Source organism: Carassius auratus, chromosome 12, assembly GCF_003368295.1.
Source record: "Carassius auratus strain Wakin chromosome 12, ASM336829v1, whole genome shotgun sequence".
Lineage (NCBI taxonomy): Eukaryota > Metazoa > Chordata > Actinopteri > Cypriniformes > Cyprinidae > Carassius > Carassius auratus.
In genome coordinates this window covers 9,273,299-9,289,663 of record NC_039254.1, presented here as the reverse complement: position 1 = coordinate 9,289,663, position 16,365 = coordinate 9,273,299, and the positions used below count along the sequence as shown (strand labels likewise).

At 37.4% G+C, this 16,365-nt stretch overlaps 1 long non-coding RNA gene across 1 annotated transcript; it reads left to right on the top strand.

Moving 5' to 3' along the window:
* The first annotated feature begins 8,404 nt into the window (after nucleotides 1-8,404).
* Nucleotides 8,405-16,188, top strand: LOC113112226 (uncharacterized). The gene is made up of 4 exons (XR_003293398.1): nucleotides 8,405-8,555; nucleotides 8,695-8,740; nucleotides 8,969-9,111; nucleotides 14,932-16,188. It is a non-coding gene; the product is annotated as an uncharacterized LOC113112226 (long non-coding RNA).
* Nucleotides 16,189-16,365: the final 177 nt, after the last annotated feature.

Below are 16,365 nucleotides of genomic sequence, written 5' to 3'. Positions count from 1 at the left end.
ACGAAAATCAAAGTTCAGAAGCGAAGTACTTCAGAAAATCACAAACCTCTCAGCTTCTGATAAAGAACCCTATTCATATATGCTGTCATTGTTTACCATATTAAAAGCTCAAGTGAATTCAAAATTTATCAGAATTTGGACACAAATCCTTACAGTTTTTTGATTTAGCCCCTCTAGTGTGACAACTAGCCTCGTTCTCTGAAAAGGCTATCCTGTCACAGACACCAGACAGTTCACACTTGTCCATTTCTTTCAAGTGTAAGGCATCCAAAATAGTGTCCCTCGCCTTTGAAAGTGAAACACAAACTTGAGCCATCTCATAAAACTAACAGGCATGCCATCGGCTGCACGACCGTATGGTAAATCAGGCATGCATTGTCTCCGTTTAAAGACAAAGCTCATCCGTTTGGTCCAGACTCTTAACAAGAGCTTTACAATGCAGTGCGAGTCGCTCTAGTGAATGAACACACCGGTGGATGAGGCTCAGCCTTGGGAGGTAGCTCAGCAGGCCTTCATTGTAATGCTAATACAGAATCAGGGAGCCGGGATACACATTTAAAGAATAAGACATGGGGAGAGACTGAGAGGGCCGGAATCACAACATTACAGACAGGCAGCAACTCCCCTTCCATCAGACCCCACCCTGAGAGGAACAACATGTTCAAGGAGCTTTTATGACAGCAGCTTTTTACTGAAGCATTTAATAAGCTGTGTAGTGACTGGACAAAAAGAGTGTCTGTTAAAAAAGAAAGAGAGAGAGAGAGAGAGAGAGAGAGAGAGAGAGGGAGAGAAAGAGAAAATATATTGATGTAATTATATTCTTTAGAATAAATGTCAAAGATCATACAGCATTTACTGTTAAATGCTCAGGTCTCCTATTCAAATACTACTGGTCCATAAAGAGCAGGCTGGCACTATCAGTTTGAGACTTCAGTAGGGAGTCATTCCCAAACAAGTAAAACGTCTGCACACAATTATTTTCTGTGACCTCAACTGGCCAAAAAGCCAGAACGATTAGCTGATTAGATATAAATGGCACACAGGAGCTCTTCAGGAACAGGCTGAACTTCATGAATGTATGTACACTATGACCACTGTATAATCTGTGTATTTTCTATGTGAGGACCCAAGCTCATAATCAATATGAATCTTTGGCATCAGTTTGTACACTGGACACTGAGTTTCTTTTGCATGCTCCCAAGTGTTTTTGAGTGTTGTTTTTTAACTGGCACGGGGCAGCAGACAGAGTTTGTCTGGAATAGAGTCAATTCGTCTCATTAAGAAGAACAGAGCTGTCCCATAGTCCTCTCTGAATTGAAGAGTGTGAATCTACATGTCCAAATGTCCTGGAAGTGCTGCTTTGACAGAACTAGAGGAACAAAGCACACGTCAGAACAACAAAACTGTATCTTAGTCAATGGCTGCTTTGACGATTTCAGCATGTTGGCTCAAATTTATCACAGTTGTTTTACTGAATCTTTTGATTCCCATCTTAAGGACAACTGCTGTGGTGTTAGCAGTCAAATGACAGAACTTGGATGGCCTTTGAATTCTTTTGCTAAAGCTGTGTTGGTTCTGTCTTCTTCTATACATGCTGTTCTTTCGGTTTGGCTCATGCAGCAGACAACTGGCATTGGTTAAACCACATGGCCTTATGTTTCAATGGACAGTTTTACCTGGTCAGGGTGAGTGATGTGTAACTGTCCGGTGTGAAAGCTGTGATTGGAAAGTCCAAGGCCCACGGGACTGTCACTCCTGTTCACGTCTTCTAATGATACCTCTACTAACATTAGACTTGCTCAATGCATGACATTTTCTCCCCTCCTTGCATCCTTCTATCCCCTGTCCTCTAATTATGCATCCGTGCAACAGACCTGCAAACCCCACAGAGACATTTCAGCATCGCAGTCCTCCTCAGCCAATGACAGAGTTTATATAGTGTAAAGAGCTCTCACGTAAAAAATAAGCCTTGCAATTTTTTTACTTTAAAATATATTGACATTCTTAAATTATTTATCATTGACTGTCAGAAATAAAACTGATATATATGAAAACATAACTAAATTACCAATGTACCTCAAAGCAACATTGTGAGAGATGTTGTTTATATTGGATGCTCTTGCTGTTCTGGCTAAACAAAATTAAATCTAACATTAAATCGATCTAAATTTATCATGGTCAGAGACTATTTGTCATGGTTCATCCTTAAAGGGTTAGTTCACCCAAAAATGAAAATCAGCCCATGTTTTACTCACCCTAAAAAGCATCCTAGGTATTCTTCCATTCCATTTTATGCACATATACAGTTCTCAAAATATTTTCATTTCTTTTCCACAAAAGAAAGGAAGTCATTATGTCATGAATGACATGAGAGTAAGGAAACAATAATTATTATTTTTTTTTATATACTATCCCTTTTAATACAAAATAACAAAATAAAAACAAAAGTAGATGTCAATATATTAAAAAAAACAAGTCTAATTATCTTTTACTATCAAGTGAGTTTATCTTGTTTTTAATTTGTTTAGATATTCTTGCGTTAAAAAAAATCTATAGTCAACAAAAAATACAGCAAACAAAAAACTATAAAACAAGACATATATATATATGTGTGTGTGTGTGTGTGTTTTCAATCAGGGATGAATGTTGTCCTGTGGCACTGGCTGATTTATTATTTAAATCTTTTATTTATTATTTAATTTGTATATTTTTTTTGCACTCATATATAGATATTTAGATACATTTATAAAGCATAATTTGTAATTATAATAAAGTAAAAGTATACTTTATTTGACCTTTAATGTATATATATATGTGTGTTTTCAATCAGGGATGAATGTTGTCCTGTGGCACTGGCTGATTTATTATTTAAATCTTTTATTTTTTATTTAATTTGTATATTTTTTTTGCACTCATATATAGATATTTAGATACATTTATAAAGCATAATTTGTAATTATAATAAAGTAAAAGTATACTTTATTTGACCTTTAATGTATTGCAGAAGAGACATGAAAGTTCACAGGGAATAGGATGAGAATATAAGACCTATACCAGACTTAATCCTGAACCAACAATTCATTGTACATATGTGCTATCCTGTGGGCCAAATGCTAAATACTTCCTATTTATTTGGCAGAAACTGTTAAGCAAAGCCAACTACAGGGCATACATTTTATCAGTGTGCATGGTCCCTGGAAATCAAACCCTGCATGCAACAAAATGCAAACTGCCATTGTGGTAAGCCAGTTACAGTAATACACTGACCCTGTGTATGTGTTCCACTCAAATGGCTACAGTAATATTTTTCTTTCTTGTCACTGTGGTGTGTTGTCAAACAACATGTATTTAATTATAAACAGTGCAGTACTTAACACACAGGTACACACAAATCACACTCCCAATATATTTCTCTGCTTCAACTTCCCTGTCTTTCTCCCCCTCTACTTCTCATCTCTGTCCCACAGGGCAACTATTATTCACCTCAGTCCTCCTGGGCCCAATTACAAAGCTCTGAGTCGTCAGAGGTGTTCTGATCTATCCTACTGTACCATTGTACTGACTATACATTTGACTGTGTTTATGACTATATGTGAATCCATGTGTTAAGAAGGGAGAATTCTTAAAGGGGAAATATGAATAATCAATCATAACTAGTTAACAGTATAAATATTTTGATCCTCTGTAAGTATGGTATTTACTTGATCACTCAGTGTCAACTGTCTGTCAGTTCTAAGAAGTTTAATTTCCTGGTTAAGGAAAATAATTTTCTTATTGTACAATATTTGTCAGAGCACGTAGTGAAAGTCTGCATGATTGAGACTTCAGTTATGAGCAAACAATGAACAACCTCAAGTGTTATACAAATAAGACTTTATTAACTATAGATGCTGGTCATATAATTAGAATATCATCAAAAAGTTGATTTATTTCACTAATTCCATTCAAAAAGTGACACTTGCATATTATATTCATTCATTACACACAGACTGATATATTTCAAATGTTTATTTCTTTTCATTTTGATAATTAAAACTGACAAGTAAGGAAAATCCCAAATTCAGTATCTCAGAAAATTGGAATATTGTGAAAAGGTTCAATATTGAAGACACCTGGTGCCCCACTCTAATCAGCTAATTAACTCAAAAGACCTGCAAAGGCCTTTAAATGGTCTCTCAGTCTAGTTCTGTAGGCTAAACAATCATGGGGAAGACTGCTGACTTGACTGTTGTCCAAAAGACAACCATTGACACCTTGCACAAGGAGGGCAAGAACAAAAGTTCATTGCAAAAAAGGCTGGCTGTCCAAGCACATTAATAGAGAGGCAAAGGGAAGGAAAAGATGTGGTAGAAAAAATTGTACACGCAATAGGGATAACCGCACCCTGGAGAGGATTGTGAAACAAAACCCATTCAAAAATGTGGGGGAGATTTACAAAAAGTGGACTGCAGCTGGAGTCAGTGCTTCAAGAACCACTATGCACAGACTCATGCAAGAGATGGGTTTCAGCTGTCGCATTCCTTGTGTCAAGCCACTCTTGAACAACAGATAGCGTCAGAAGCGTCTAAAGACAAAAAGGACTGGACTGCTACTGAGTGGTTGTCTGATGAGCTAATCATACACAGCTATGTTGTTTGATGAAAGTAAATTTTGCATTTCCTTTGGAAATCAGGGTCCCAGGGTCTGGAGGAAGAGAGAAGAGGCACACAATCCATTTTGCTTGAGGCCCAGTGTAAAGTTTCCACAGTCAGTGATGGTTTGGGTGCCATGTCATCTGCTGGTGTTGGTTCACTGTGTTTTCTGAGATCCAAGATCAACACAGCCCGAATACCAGGACGTTTTAGAGCACTTCATGCTTCCTGCTGCTGAACAACTTTATGGAGATGCAGATTTCATTTTCCAACAGGACTTGGCACCTGCACACAGTGCCAAAGCTACCAGTACCTGGTTTAAGGACCATGGTATCGCTGTTCTTAATTGGCCAGCAAACTCGCCTGACCTTAACCCCATAGAAAATATATGTGGTATTGTGAAGAGGAAGATGCGATATGCCAAACCCAACAATCAGAAAGAGCTGAAGGCCACTATCAGAGCAACATGGGCTCTCATAACACCTGAGCAGTGCCACAGATTGATCGACTCCATGCTACACCACATTGCTGGAGTAATATATATAATATATAATATATATATAATATATAATAATATATAAGTTACATTTTTTGAATGGAATCAGTGAAATAAACTTTTTGATGAAATTCTAATTATATGACCAGCACCTGTACATAAACACTTAAACTAGTCTAACATACACACACACATGCATACAGTTGGCATAGGAAAATTATTAAAGCTTAAGCAGTAAAAAGAAAAGAAATAAAGAAATGGAGCTATGGTACAATCTGATATATTTAGCAGATCTACAGCCTGAAGGAAACATCAGTTTCTTAGTTCAAACACACCTTTGTAAAAGGTGCACATGATACTTAATGTATCAATTAATAAGACTAGGTTGGATACTAGCAAGTCTTGCCTGTTTGATAAAGATTCCTGATGCATTCTGTGGCTCAGTTGGTCTCTGCTGAAGTGAATTGATGAGACCAGTTGGAACCAGAGGATCTTGATGAATGAATAGTCAAGGCCGAAGCCTGGCACAAGCTTAGCATGGTTTTTAAGGCCCTTAGCTCAGCATCTTCTCCTGGAATTCCTGAATCTAGAAGAACCGCCTGATCTGGTGATCAGTGATCTGTATAGGGGGATGATGTCAGCCAATGAGGAATGTTATCTTTGGAGGAAATTTATACAGCTCTTTGTCTCTAGTATGGTGTCTTGCATAGGAAATTAGATTGGGGGGTTCAAGATAAGAATCTTTAAGATTCTTATAAAACTAATGTGCTGCATAGGCATCAACATATAATATACACTCTCATTTAGATCATGAAAATAAGAACTCTTAGATACCACACATCATATAGATGAAGTTATATTAACTAATGATCCATCATAAGCATGTAAACATATACAATACAAAAAAACACAATATACAAGAACAGTAACAGCGTACAGTACCCAATGCCCTAAAGTATATGTAAATTAATTGAAAGAATGGTTTTTCTATGAATTAATTAGAGAAAAGTCCCTTTTTATGTGCATTATGTGTCTGTTCCTGAGAGACTTGAGTTAAGAGTGGCTTAGCCACATTTTTGGACGTCGTAAACCTAGTATTATCAGATAGTGTGCCTTTAGTTGCTGGGGAACCAGAGGCCTGTTCTGTCCTTTTTGAGGTGATAGCTTCCTTTTGGTTAGATGAGGAGGCGTTAGATATTATTTGGGGGGGTGGAATACTATTTCATGCATAGTGAGTTTTTTACACTGTTAAAGAGTTGGATTCCCATGTTAGACATGGACAAAGTTTCAAAAATTAAGTTGTACGTTTGAAGGAGTATTTTTGTTCTAAAAATACTCCTTCTGGTTTGTCCAAGTTTCTCTTCCAAGTTTCGGAAAGTTTTTTTCCAGTATGGCTCTGTGTGACGTTAGATGGAGCGGAATTTCCTTATATGGGTCCTAAGGGCACTTCTCCCGGGAGAGCACGCGTGCCCGTAAACCAGAGCAGAGACATTCACTGATCAGAGCGAGAGCAAAATGTCACAAAAGAAGTGTGTTTTTGGTTGCCAGGGCAAGACAACCCTGCACAGATTACCCCCCCCCCCCCCTAAAAAAAACAGCATTAAGGGACCAGTGGATGGAGTTTATTTTTACAGAGCATCAACGGAGTTGTGCAAGTGTTTTTGTTTGTTCCCTGCATTTCGAAGATGCTTGTTTTACAAACAAGGCCCAGTTTGACGCCGGATTTGCATATCATTTATTTCTTAAGGATAATGCAGTCCCAACGAAAAAGGGTCACGATTGTGTGTTGGAACCACAGGCGGTGAGTAAAACTGCTTCAAATATCTCTGTGTTGTTAACTTAGCTATCGACGCGTAAGCACACAAGTAAACAACATGCGATGTTGGTATAAAACTGCACTTTCCGAATGTACACCTTGAAAAAAAAAAAAAAAAAAAAAAAAGACGCAATAAAGTGGAACTTAGTCATTTTCCAAAACTGCTAAGCAAATATATACAGTTTCAGTACATACCACATAGAGACGTCGTTGCTGCTGCTGCTCTTGTTCAATTTCAGCCTCTGGATCTGATTCTGGATCATAAATATACGCTGAATCTGACTGTTAGCCATGGTTTGTTTTGGATGATGTTTTTTTCCTCAAGGTAATGTCACAGCTTCCAAACGCGCTCAACCCAAAAGCTTACTCACGCTCGTGATTCTTTAGCTCCGCCCACACGCCACGCCTCCAGCCACTCGTGTTTTTCCGGGAAAAATCGGTACAGACTATCTTTCTCTTATAAATATAATAAAACTAAAGACTTTTTGGAGTTATGAAGGATGCAGTACTACTCTATAGGTACTCAAGATTAACAGGATATTGAGTGAAAGCGAGCATTTCACCCCCCCTTTAAATGTAACAAATAGTTGTGTGTCTGATTGGTCCAAATGCTACACGCTGTCTGTTTAATTGTGAAAGCGAAACTACTTTGTTTGACCTTCCAAAAGAGGATGATATCTGCTTCATCATGCCTGGAGCTGATCTGTGCTGGTCACTGAGGAAATATATCAACTTTGCACTGTGGATCGCCGGATCATCTTTCACCATGGATGAAGTGGAGTCCATGGACAGTAGGTGGAAAATAATGTGTTTTTTAACCTTAAATCGCATAAACATATCATTACACCAAATACATCAAATAATGTTTTCTTGGTGCATCATATGACCCCTTTAAATGTTAGTGAGGTCCAAATCAACATTTAGCATTAGAATAAATTAAGCATTATAATACATTTTCCAGATTTAACTTTAGATGACAATATCCAAGATGTCACTTAATACAGTAGGTAACAACTTAACATTTCATGCTGACTAAACCTGAAATGTTAAGTCAGCACAACATTTATTTATTTTTTACAGTGCAGAAGACAGAAATCCTACAGATTTGGAACAACATGAGGTGAGTAAATTTCATCTTTGAGTGAACTATCCCTTTAAGGCTGGTTTACACTGATGCAACTAACACCAACAGGGTTCACACACTGATCACATAGCAACTAAAGTGCTTTTATTAGCATTTGTTGTGAACTATCTTTTTATACGGAAATGGCTTTTTAAAAAGCACCATAACAAATATATCCAGTAGGCTATTTGAACATCTGTGTGCCTTCCTAAACTGTATTTGCAAAAATATGCAGTTATTTTTTTCACTATTGCACACTTAGTATTCACTAATGCACTATAGGGTGTCATGTGACTAGTACTCCTACATCCACCTGCTGTCAGCTTGATTACAGGAAGCAAGTGGAGAATGGAAGCACACGCATGGAAGTGCAGGAAATATAACCTTCCAGAGATTCCCACTGCTTCTGAGAATCCAGAGCACTTGTGTTCTCCTGATTGTGTATTTGCAGTGTGTTAACCCAGTTCCCCTGAAAGCTGAAGCCACAGAGTGAGTGTGTGTGTGTGTGTGTATCCCAACCTGCCCGGAACAGGTGTGGTCCCTGTGGGTCTAATCAGTTTTAATGAAGCCCTGGTGGTAGTGTTTGCTCTACAGGAATAGGCTGATGTTTGCTCTACCTCTCTCTCAGGTATCAGCAAGTATATCTGCATCTGCACCAATTCTCTGATTCAGCTGTGAGTACTAGCAGTTTCATAATCTAATTTACTGCATTAATCATCAGCTGTGTGCTGCTTTCACCCAAGGCTCAGTTCAACAAATGGACGGGAACATCACAAACAGATTGATTAATTATCGTTGTTTAATAATACACACAAACAAACACATTGGCATTATAAGCTCTTGATTGTCACGGAAGGTGAACCTATGTTTTGAACTGATTTAATTTTTTTTTTTTTTTCTAGATGACATAACATGACTCTTTTCCCAAAAGCACTGAGTCCCATAGCATTCTTACGGCCACAGGGGTGTATGTACAAACAAATGATGTCTCTCCAGGGAGCTTTCATGTGCCTCGAAAGAAGAAATCTTTCTTTTCAGCAAACAGGTAAACAACTGCAGCTCAATGACAAATGTCAAACTATATCTCCTGTGGCCATAAGATAAATTCACTAACACTGGGAGTTTTACTGTGTAGATGCCTTGAAAGAACAAATCTGATTGTTTGTTGAGATTTATTACAAACATTAATACCACAAAACACTGATTGAAAAGATTCTTAAAACAGTATGACTCCAAATTGAATATAAAGGAGACACAAACTATTTTTTTTTATTGTTTACCCACATTTTGTTTTTGTTCAACAACTTTTTATCTTTTTACAATGTTAGAGAACAAAATTTCAGTTTTTATTATTATTTACATTTAAATGCTTAAAACGAAATGGCATTTACTTAGCAAACTATAATAACCGTAAATGTTTGATATTAACAGAATAACAATAATTAATTTGAACTTTTAAATCTTTGAATAGGGTTGTAACAAAAATACTTTTAGTACTCGGCCTTCATTTACACAGATTTCAAAACAACTTTAGTTCTAAGCAGAAAAATGTAGGAACATTACATGCATTTTTGAGATAAATAGTTTTTTAAAACACCACCAAATTACAGACATTAACTGTTCTCGGTCAAAAAGATACAGAATAATAATTCCACTCAATTAGCTGGACTCGAAGGAGACAAAATGCATTGTGGGCTTTAGTTCTGAGCCAAGTGTCAAGTTCAAGCTCATTTAAGCTCCTGGACACCTCATCTTGGTATGGAGCCCATACACGCAATGCGCGGGTCAATCATCAATTATGAAGGAGAGGAGCGACACATTCGACAGAGGTGTCAGAGACCAAGGCTCACATATCCCCACGTGGAGTCATGCTTATGTAATCAGGTGCTATTTCTCTCACTGATTTAGTGTGAGTGCTAAAGCAAATGAGATTTGCTTGTGGCCCACTCGCCCAGAAAGTGTAGGAAGAGAGAATTTTGGACAGGGCCAAATCTGCAGGCAGGTAATGAGACGAGATCACGAGTGCCATGCAATGACATCCAGCTGGATTTAATGAGAAAGGGATAAGAGCAGTTTAAAAAGGGCTACATACGAGCATGCACAAGGCAGGTAATCATATAAACAGGGGCAGACTAATTAAAGAAGGTTACAATTGATTTTTAAATTTAAATTTTTAAATGATTCTTTCTTTTGTGATCCAAAAAAACATAAGGTATCCTGATAAGGTTGGCTTTGGAACAGCATCAATTTGATTGGTTATTTACTTAAATTCTGAAGGGGTAAATAAAGTATAAACAATGAAAGAGACTGAGTAAAATGAGGGTTATCCTTACGAAAAAATATGTTTATTCAAGTGTGCTATTAGTATACTTCTTTTAAACAAAAAAAATAGGAAAGTGTGCTTTTAGTTTACTTTTTCTATACTTCTCAGAAATATACTTAAAATGACATTTAAGTATACTTGACTTATACTAACAAAAAGTCTAAACATATTTGAATTATACTTGTGCTCCTAGAATCTTTGTTTTCATTGTAAGATGGTAGAGGACACTAGTACACATCTTCTGTACAGAATTTCCCCCCAAAAAACACAAGTGAAGAAGAAAAAGAAACAACAGATTCTAACACATGTAATCTAACACGATCATCTGACGTGAAACGGCATCAAAACTGTAACGTTATGGAATAAAATGTCGACTGATGAAGAGGTAATAATTAAAATCAAGCTTTGGGGTGTTGATTGACTCCATCTATGTATTGATTATCATTCTGAATCCAATTCATAGTCTTTTTTCAGCTTTTTTAGATTAGATTGTGACCATCAGTGGACAGCCATTTCCAGGTCTCTCCAGAGATGTTTGATAGGGTTCAGGCTCCCTAAGCCACTCCTGTGTTGCCTTCGCTGTCTGCTTTCGGTGATTGTCATTTTAGAATGTGAAACTTCAGCCCAGTCCGAGTTCCTGAGTGCTGTGGAATTGGTTTTCATTGAGGATATCTCTGTACTTTGCTCCATTCAGCTTTCCCTCACCAGTCTCTCAGTCCCTGCAGCTGAAAAAACACCTCCACAGCCTGAAGCTGCAGCACACTTTACCCTTGGGAAGGAACTGCAGGTGAAGAGCATAGCTGGGTTCCTTCAAACATGATGCTTAGAATTGAGGTTCATCAGACCAGATAATCTTGTTTTTCAAAGTCTGAGGGTTCTTTAAGTGCTGTTTTGCAAATTCCAAATGTGTTTTCATGTGTCTTCACTGAGGAGATGATTGAGTTTGGCCATACTGCCATTAAGCCTAGATCGGTGGAGTGTTGCAGTGTTGTTTGTCCTGCTGTAGGTTTCTCCAATCTACATATATGATCATGGAGCTCAACTAGAGTGACCATAGGGTTCTTGGTCATCAGTCTAGACCAGGCACTTCTCTGTCAATTGCTCAGTTTGGCTGGGTGACCAGCTCTTGGATGAGTCTTGGTTGTGCCAAACTTCTTCTATTTGTGAATAATGGAAGCCACTGTGTTCTAAGAAGCCTTCAGTGCAGCAGAATCTTTTTTTTTTTGTAGCTTTCCCCAGATCTGTGTCTAAATACATTTCAGTTTTTTCATGTTAATAAATTTATAGACATTTCTAAAATTCAGTTTTCACTATAAGGTACAGAGCATGGATTAATTATATATATATATATATATATATATATTTTTTTTTTAAACAAATGTAGCATCAGGCTGCAACATAACAAAACCGAAAAAGTGAAGGGGGTCTGAATATTTTCTGAATGCACTGTAAGGGTTTGGAATGACATAGAGGATGAGTAATTTCCATTGATCTATCCCTTTAGAGATATCAGACACTTGTGATCAACTCAGAAATATTTCAGATTCAGAGAATGGCACTGCATTTGTTTTCTGTCTTTGCTCGTTGGCATGGGGCAGTGTGTGTGACCGGGCTCCAGGGCACTGCCTCTGTTTCTGGGTGTCCCGACACTCTGCCCTCTGGCTGCTCTCTCTCTCGCTCAGCCACGAAGATCTAAGAAACCCCTGAGGAATGCTTTTCACCAGCCACCCTGCCAACCCGTCCTGGGCCTGCACCATGCTTTATAGCAACCCACAAAAGGATATGGAGAATAAATGAAAGGAGCAGGCAGGAGTGACATTTAGGAGGACTGTGTTGACTAATTCTGCATTCCAGTCACGGCTGTGGCTCGTACCCAGCGAGCCATATTAATGTTACGTTGCATTGGTGAAATGCTATTTCTGTCTACTCCAGGAATTTAGGCACAGTTTAAATAAAGCAATATAATAAATCATTTCATATGACGTCCACAGCCAATAACCTACTAAAACTCACCACAACATATTAGAAGGAAATTTGACATTATGTCTTCATAATGCAGTCACATCATTTTGCATCAGAAATTAATCATGGGTTATTGCTAAGGTAAATCTACATCTAAATCTACATATCTGTATGTTCATACTGACATATTTGGAAGACAAAATAAAGCTATTCAATATATGCCTGCAGGGCGACCTCTGAATGGGCTCTTCACCCCTCTCAAGTGTCCGCTAATAGCATTTCCATTCGTTCAGACATCAGTGAAAGGGCCTAAGCCCAAAGAGATGTAAATGGCGCAAGATAGCAGTTTATTGCCACATGTGCCTTTTTTGGGGTTTCCACACAATCTATAAAATTAGCACATCAAGAAGCACAAAATAAAGCTCCCAACTGTAACAGCAATGTATACAGGCAACAAGTGAAAGTACAACCAATTGTAAAATGGTAAATTTTTTACATTTATTTTCTCGATCAGTGATTCTCAACTGGTTTTGCTGAAGGAAGTGAGGACAACACAACATTAAACTAATTTTATATTAAAATGTATTAATCAATAAGCAAAATAGTTAGCATAGACATATTGTAAAAACAATATTGGTTAAAAGTTTGGAATAATTAAGATCTTTAAATGTTTTTGAAAGACATCTTTTGTGCTCTTCTAAGCCTTATTTATTCAATCAAGAATACACTAAAAATATTTTTTTTAATTGTAATAATATTTCACAATATTACTATTTTACTGTGTTTTTCTTCTTTCAAAAACATTTTTAAAAATTATCTATTCCAAACTGTAAAATATTTGTATTTATAAGGTTTTTGGCAAGGGATTTGTTGAAAACCATATTAAAGGGATACTTCACCTCAAAATGAAAATGTAGTCATTAATCAAGATATTTTTGATGAAATCTGGTTGGCTTGAGAATGTCCCATAGACTGCCAAGTAAGTTGCACCGTCAAATTCCAGAAAAGTATGAAAAACATAATCAGAATAGTCCATCTGCCATCTCTATCAGCCGCGCCCCAAGGATGTGCTGTTTTCTTTCAAATCTAAGCTAAATATTCGTAGAAACAGCACAGAAAAGTATTCTCGTCACTTCATAACATACGGTTTGACCACTGATGGCAGATGGACTATTCCGACGTTGTTTTTCATACTTTTATGGACCTTGACACTGTTATTTACTTGCCTCCCGGTTTTCATCCAAAATATCTTGAATTGTTTTCCAAAGACGAATGAAGCTTATACGGGTTTGGAACGACATGGGGGTGAGTGATTAATGACAAAATTTCATTTTGGAGTGGAGTATCCATTTAAGTTTCTTATACTAATCTTCAAACTCTGAACAATATTTTCTAATTCTGATTCTAGAATGCTAGTTTTTAATAATGATAGCAATATTAGGTTTGTTGTGGTGTGCTCAAGTGCACCAAAAGACAGATTAAATTGCCACATTATGACTGATGCAGATCCATCAGAAAACATCATCCCACTAACTGCTCTGTAGCTCAGTGAGATAAGAGTCATTTTATTACCTTTGCCCTTTGACCTTGTTCTGTTGGTGACCACTGGCCAATCCAGGCTGGAATGAAAGGGTTCATTTAGTTTAGTAAAGCTTTAAATAAGATTAGGCACAGCGAATGTAAATCGTTATGGGGCTCTGTGTATTCCAGCTGTTCATTGGCTACATCTGTGACTCATGAAAAGGCAGTGATATTAACAGAACAAAATGCCCTTGCAAGCTTTGAATGTATGAAAGGAATTCATAAAGAAGCTCAGGATGAAATGATACCATCAGTTCAAGTCAAATTTATTCGTATAACTTTTCACAATATACATTGTTTCAAAGCAGCTTTGTAGAAAACCATGATGCTAATTAATATCATGCATTTAAGTCACATTTAATAAACAAAGCTGGGAGAAAATACAGCTGACTTTTTGCCAGGGTACAACCAATTAAACAGTTATGCTATATATGGCCTTTATGTGAGTATACTGTATGTGTGTGTAAAGAAAGATAGATATACTTATATAAAGAGCCTTCAGTGTAAACAAGTCATTTTACTATTTGCTCCTTTCTGAGACAAAATGAAATAAATGGCTCTTTCCCATCACATTCAGCTAAATCAACAACTACTATAATGATATGATATGATTATTTTGCATGTTCACTAAACCACATGACTTTGATTTGGTGGCCAACAAACATAATAAGGAGTTTTGTTCAACTTTTTTTTTTCTCTCTCTAAGAAATAATAAGAAATAAACTACTTTAACTTGCAAAAACTTTTACAGAGGCAATCTTAATGCAATATGTTAATGAGCCATAAAAATGTCAAATTACATTTTAATACAGAGGAGTTTTTGTGTCATTTTATGTATCATTTAATGAATTGATGAATAAACGAATAGATCAACCAAACAAAAAATGAGCACCCTCTCACTGACCGAAATATTAATTTGATATTTGATTTTCAAGAAGGTTTCAGGGTGAAAAATACACACGTTGAGTGCTGACGCCAGTGTTTTGCTTACTTTTCCAGCAGAATGGCTGACACATCTCTCTGTGTGATCTGGCTGACATGCCCACATAGCACCTATAATCAGGGGCTGCCAGCAGTGCCCGGGGGGACATAAAGCAGCGTGGTGATGCCCCGCCGTGACAGCCGTCCTTGTTCCAGCTGACAGGTCCGTATGCGGGGCACATCACTGGTGTAAATACAGGCAGGAGTCTCTGCCTCTGGGGAGATAGTGTTATCTCCAGCGTCAAGGCGTTCTCCCATCCATCCTCCACAAAACCTGTCCCCTGAGAAGCACACGGCATCTCGCCCCCACACCTCCCCTCTCACCCTGCCTACACCGCAATCTTGGCACTAACTCACCTCTGGACTCGAAGCGTGCTATTGTGGTGAAAACAGAATGAGGGTCACTTACTGGTTGCTGGATGTATGTATGCGTATGAATATGTACCCTGCATGTCCATGGCATTTTGGGGCACAGCTAGTTTGGACTTACCATCCCTGACTTTCCCTGATGTTCAAGGAATGTGAATTACTCCACAGATTCAGAAGGGTCTCTACACATGACCTCCAACAGAAGGAGGCAGAGCCGATGAAATGGACTAATCCTCCCTTTCCTTTTTTCTTTTTCATTAAAAAGAGATTTAAAGTGTGAAAGTTGTTCTAATGTAGTGGATTTTCACAGATATTCAAGTTAGCTGGATTTTTTAAAGGTGGGAGGCACAGCAAGGAAATAAGACACAAGTAACTAAAACATGCATTTCTTTGCTATTTGTCGTTGACTGCTCAATCTGAATGCATTTCATTATTTAGAACAAAGTTGGCCTGCCAACAACAAGAAGAGACAATGCAAACTATAATCTGAACTAAAAACTTTACTAAACCTGCTGCTCTTTGCAGCTCATGCTGATGTCAAGAGTAAAGGTCAGTCTATGCAAACATCTGCACTCAGAAGAAAAGGTACAAAAGCTGTAAATGGGGTGATACTTTTAAAAATGGTACACTTTTGTACCAAAGGGTCCATATTTATACCTTAAAGGCACACATGAGTAAATAAAGTGTTTATATTAGTGCATTAAAGGTATAAAAGCTTATGTTGTGAAGCTTAATACTGTAGTTATTTGTATAAGTAAAACTTACTGCAATTTGAGGAATGTGGGCCAGTCTTGGCATGTTTTTTACAGTATTTCCTTGTAAATAATCAAGCCGTTATGACAATAAATCACAAATAACCACATTAAAAGAGACAACATGAATACACGTTTGAGTATATGTGGCGTGAATTAGCATTTATTCAGGAGGAACTGAAATGAGTAACAATCAGAACAACCAAATACAATCGGACTTCAATGAAATAGTCAATGGGAAGATATTAGGAAATTTTACCTTGAAATTGATTGGCTAAATTGTAGATGCCTTGAACTGTAATTGTGTAGACCGTGTAGTTCTTATTGAGAT